A 6295-nucleotide genomic window follows, 5' to 3' on the forward strand; every position below is an offset into this window, starting at 1 on the left:
ACTTACCGAATCCTCCACTTCTTTCCTGTGTGATCTTGCGTCTCTCTCACTGAGCAGAGGTCCGATTGGGTCCCGCTACATGGGGTAATCATCCTTCCTCGCTGACACTGCGCGCCGAGAAGTTATATCATTTCTAGGAGTGCAGTGTCACGGAGGGAAGATGATTGCTGCACATTGTGGGACCCCATCAGATTGCCGCTTCATGGGACAGGTTAGAGGTATGGACACATAGGAACACCGGTGCCCGGGAGCAAATGGTCCATGTGCTCCGCCGTTATTCCAGCCCTGGCGATGCCAACATTTAATATGAACAGAGTGTGACGTGAAGGAATGCAGAGAAATCCCAATAATCTTTTTGGATTTATATTACATTGATTATGTTTTATTTGTGCTGATGTGGAAAAAAGTTGACCACAAGAAAAGAGAGGCCCATTTTTGTATAAGTGCCCCAGAGCCCCAAGTTCCTTAATCTGGCCATGCATGCTCCAATACCCTCGCCCCAAAAGCAGTAGATCCCAGTGAAGGAGAAGAAAAGATTTGTACAGCCAGGGCTAAATTTCACAATGCAAGAAGCCATGGGAGGTCCAAACGTGCGTAGGACCCTCTTCTGCAGAAAGAAGCCACTTTTTCTACGGGAATGTATTGCAGAATGTAACTGTGGTATTTAGGTGTTTAAAACTGTGCACTCAGCAGTATATTATGCTGATTTGTGCAAATCACTACGGTTAATATCATGTGCCTGGATCTCATATAGAAGGGTAAGAGTGATTAATCAGATTTTCAATATTACGCTGTCTCGTAAATACATATCTACAACTATACTGTTAAAATGTAAGCATTTCCAGTGGGATGATGGTAGAGCGAGTGACATATACAGCAGATAGAAAAACACAATATAAAGGGCCAATGTATTGTAGTTTGTCTAATTGGTGCAATAAAACAATATTCCTCCTTGCTGAGATTGACAGCCCAGCTCAGTGGTTTCTCTATTTTGTTCTCTAGTGGCAAAGCACATAAAATAACATGACCATTTATCTCCTCTTTTATTTTTCCACTTAACAAAAGAATATTCAGCAAAATGAGAAACTATACGTAAATTAAAATAAAACTCCAGCACACATGGATTTAATGGTTTCCAGTAGGGAAGGGGCTGGCAGGTTGTGAACTGCAGTTCTAACGCCTCTAGTGTCGCGTGGCCTCCCTGTGTCTGACATAAGATGAAACATGCAGACTGCATTCAGAAAAAGGGTCATACGCCAATGCTCACATTCACTCATTACTGAACAATGGCATCCATCAAGGCCAGCCATCATAATATAAGCTATGCAAATCCTGAAGGAGCAGTCATTTGGAGCAGTTGCTGATGTTCTTCCTAACCCCTTCAGCAGGCAGGCCTTTCCATGTCATTAATTCCCCTTTCCCTTCCAGCATGTGGAAAATAAACCTCCTTAACCAAAATCCAGAGGCATTGCTTATATCAATATATAGATTGCATCCAATATATTCCACGCATTGTTTAGCTAAAGCAGAAAGCAGCGTGGGAGGTGAATTCTGTTTGTTTTCGGACGCAGTAGGAGTTCTATGTTGATTCGGACCATTGAAGTTTCCTATATCCGGACACATTTATCACAAATAATAATGAAATTGTGTACATCAGATAATCGTACGTGATCAAATTCATGTATTGCTTTTAGACACAAAAAGGAATCCATCTGGGTTTATTTAGATTTATAATTCTATCTAAAATACCTCCTTGGTAATCTGCATAATTATTTTATATGTAAGAACACCCTGGACTCCCAGTGTTTGACGGATTATTGTGGGTTGGGGGATAGTCATTTCCAGTCCTACTCAAATCCTGCCTTGTTCTCCAAACGTGCTGTCCTTTTTGACCCATACACTTGTGTCTTAGGCGGCCCACTCTCCTGGCCAGGAATCTATCGCTAATGCTCTCTGTAACCTCTTTGTATACATCATGCTACTACCCCTAATTTCTGGCTTTACCGTTTCTATTGCCCCCCCGTGTATGTGCTCAATGAAAATGTCACCCAATTAATGATGTAATCAATAACCCCTCTCTATCCCGTGATATATTTCTGTTCTGTGCACTTTCACCGTTTACCTATACTATACCTTATTAAAAGCCCCCTACAGGATCAGATATCTGTAACACTGAGTAATAAAACACACATTGTTTATCCAGTACATGGAAACACACAACATTTATTTTTTGAATATTAATTTATCTGTAACAGTTGCATCCCATGGAAAAGCAGCAGCCAAACCGTTAACCTTGACCTGCCTAACGGAGATTAACAGAATCACAAAATAAACCTGCTACGGACAAAAGCACTGCTGGGCATTTGATTAATCGCTTCTAGCGCTGCTAACAATAAATGCACCCATGTATTCCTGGGAAATAAATGCATGGGGGGGGATAATCAGCCTCTGTGACTTGTGGCAATTCATCCCCATTTAATGCTGGCTGGATCTTGTGTTATGACCTTTCTGGCATCGGAATTGTGAACTTCTCTCTTTGCTGGAGGCAGAGAGCCAGCGATAAGAGGATCCACCTTTCTTCAAAGATGAATGTGCTTTGAGCTGGAGCTCCCAACAGCTATCACCATTATTCTGCAAACCCTACAGGCTAGCATGTATCTTCTGCACCACCCAAGCAAGGACATTCATTACAGAGCAAATGATCCAGCCTTGACTAGTGGCTGGCCTAGTGACATTCTAATGATCTGATCCCTTACAGTAAGGAATTAAATAGTCTTACTCCAGATAGTAATATATAATAGCCCTGCAGTAATAAACAACGGGAGACAGGGCTGTTTGGGGGGGATGAGAGACAAAGCCGCAGTGGGAAGAACATAAGGTCTGTGCCACCGTGAAGCAGAGCACATCACAAGAGATCCACAACATGCATAGACTTCCGCTAGACCACCAGCAATAAGTCCCTCTCCCTGTGCTGAAAGGGAAGCACTTAGGAGAAGGACCATAAAATTATTTGCTTTTTCTCACTTAAAAATAAAACACTTAACTAAAGAAATAAAGGTTTCTAAAAATAATGAGGAATAAAAGGTTCAATGGAGATATGTATGTATGTAGACCCAGTGACACTGCTGACTGGTTAACAGAAATAAGGGCACCAATGCAACAGTTTCCCAAAAGAAAGTCTTTACAGCTTGTGCTTTTTGTTTTTCAATCCATCTGTTTTATAGTAAGGAGCTATTTATTCGGAGACCCATGATACAAAGAAAAACCTACATAACTAGTGACTTTCTTTATCAAAAACTCTGCAGTCTTCTCCCCGTCCATCCTTTTTCAGACAACCACAATCAACCCTACCACAGCAGGAGGGCACATTTAATAGGGGAGAAATAACCACTCTGATCATGTGATATGTAGATAATATATATACATATATATTGATGATTTCAATCGCTTATTAAGTGTACTGAGCTCTGAAACGGGAGGCGTAATAGCCCAAGCAGATTGCTTTTGCTGTACTGTTAAAGCAGACTATGGCTTGTTTTTAAGAAGGCAAACGGGTGTATAAGAAAATTAATTCAAGAACATTGAATGCCAAAGCAGATTTAAAATAACAAACTGATTTATGATTGCTTTGTTTTTATATTTAAATATTTAGTAAAATAAAATACCTATTTAACTTGCAATTCATTTACAAATGTATGTCGGGGAGTTGAACTTTCAGGTAAAGGTTAATGGAATAAAAACAGAATTACAGTTCTAGTTTGATCATCTTAAAAAAGGTCAAATATCCATTAAAGCTGCCAGGAGCTACTCTTTGACATACAGAATAAATCTTTTTTTCATAGTCAGATTGTGCTCGTAGAGATAACTGCTCTCGTCACAAACCAAAGCAAACGAGGGGTTGATTGCAAGAAAGTGAAATGCCATTAATAATAATTATGGCATTAAACTGCATGGTGTCAATGGCCTGTTTGACAATGTTGGAATTTAATTTGTACAATCTTATATATCAAGAAAGATTTATTACTCCATTATCACGAGTAGCTGCTCCCTATAGCTATTTAAACTGCTCTCTATATGTTGTATCTGCTCCATGCAATCTCTTCTTATTGTAGTCTGCGCATACCTATGCTTTTATATTGCAGCTTATACCATTGTATAATACCTCTTATTCCTCCATAAAGAAAACCGCTTATAAGCTTACAGGACACATTCAATTATTCTCTGTATTATTGTCACATATCAATACATACCGTCTTTCCTAAAGAATTAAACGTTAATATAAGGACTGCCGGGTGGTGCATGGGATGGGTTCAGTTTTTGTTATAGGACAGGAGTCCTTAGAGAATAAACTTTTAAGTACATCTTAAAAGAAGCCTCTATCAGTGCACATTAACATATACAGGTCCCTAGGTTCAGGTTGGCGAGGCTGAGCGGGTAGCCTCAAGGACAGACCAGGAATTAGCATTACCAAAGAGTCATGGGCTCAGGGTAAGGATAGTTGGGCTCAAAGTTTAGATGGCTAAGCAGAGCTACTTGACGGGGCATGGAAGATCATTAACATACACAGCACTCAGGGTTCATATATCAGTATGGATTGGGAGGAGACTAGTGATAAAGGAAGGGGAGATTTACGAGCAGGGATCATGGGAGCTGAGAAAAAGCTTTATGGCATTCAGACCTCGTTTGGTTTACTTGTTTTTTCTCTAGCTTCAGATATAATGATCAGTGTTGGTGGGGGTTCCCTGAGCTCTGGCATCAGTGCAGATCTTAGATGTCTAATTTATGGCTAATTCATGTGGCATAGGATGCACCGTGGGCTGTGCCTCTGGCATGCAAGGGACGTTACTCTTGTGGTTACGCCTATGTCGGTACTCTCAGGGACCAAACTAGCCAGCAAGATCTCATCACTTAGCCAGTTTGATAAGTTGCTTTATAGAGAAGTTGCATTACAGTATGTTAACCTTAAAATGACTTGGTCTTTGACCTCTACACCTGTCTGTTTCTTTAGTTTCATATAGTTTAATGACATTGATCTAATGTATTAAAAGTGCTGGTAAAGAGCTGCTTTTTATCTGTTCCAGGTTTTGATGGTTAAAGCCAGAGCATGCTTTGGGTGCCACCATACTGACCTATAACTAAAGTATCTTGTGCGCTAACACTGCTGGCCCCCCAAAAAATAGCCAGGACAAGATGTGGTCATTTTACAAGCATATAGCGTTATTATCACGACTCTTCAGCACTTACATCCAGTATCGTAGTCCAACTCCATTTTATCATAAAGTGAACATTTTATACGCGGAGTGGTTGCTTGTCAATTATCAATGGTGTTATTTGTTGATAGGACAGCTTATAGGAATTTGTCAGACTTTACTATATTTTATGAAGGTGCAAACACAGCATGCTTATCAATTAGACTTCTTGAAAGTTATTTTACTGATTGAACTATGCATTACACAGGGCTGCCGCAGCATTATTTCATAGGAGACGATCACTAGTGTTGAACCTTAATAAAACATAATAAGCTTGGAACCACAACCTGCAAACTCTCGTGCTTTCTCCTGCTTTAGGGAACTGAAATCACTCGATTTACAAGCAACATCGTCACAAAATATAATTTGGGATTGAGGTTTACTAAAAATAAAAAAATTAAATAAAAAATAAGAAGAACCATTTCTGTTACTATGCTAATATAGATGAAAAAGTCTGAATTAGTGAATAACAACAGCAAACACATTTAAGGGAATTAAGGTGCATTATTGGCTGAGCAATATTTCTTTTTTTCAAATATTCCTGAAATTATACCCATATTCCTTAGTTTGACCGGATTATGAACATATGACTGGATTAACCTTTTGAATATGAGAATATTTCGTTCAAACTCGCAGAAAGGTAAGCGAGGAAAAGATTGGCGCCAATAATATTACATTTGGATTAAACAGAGAGATTCACTCCTCACAGTGCATGGCAAGTTAGTGCCAATTCCATACCATGTCAAAACCAATCCCTATACTCTGAAATCTCCAGTATTACACACTCAAAATATGCCCGCAATTCCCTGCCATACTATAGGCATTCCACTCAATATATACATATATATTTATACATACTAGAAAAATATTAAGCATGGCCCACTTGCCTAAAAAAACATGGTCTAATACATTCTAAATATACAATCTGTCAATCCAACACTGTACAAAAAGGAAGATGCAGTCTATTTGCGCTGAAAGTTGAAGTGTGGGAGCGGAATACAGAAATCCATCACTGTCCCATGGTGTTTGCATGGATTTGGGGTCAC

The sequence above is a fragment of the Sceloporus occidentalis genome, unplaced genomic scaffold (genome assembly GCF_023333645.1).
Source record: "Sceloporus occidentalis isolate IW3139 unplaced genomic scaffold, rSceOcc1.0.p SCAF_53, whole genome shotgun sequence".
Taxonomy (NCBI): domain Eukaryota; kingdom Metazoa; phylum Chordata; class Lepidosauria; order Squamata; family Phrynosomatidae; genus Sceloporus; species Sceloporus occidentalis.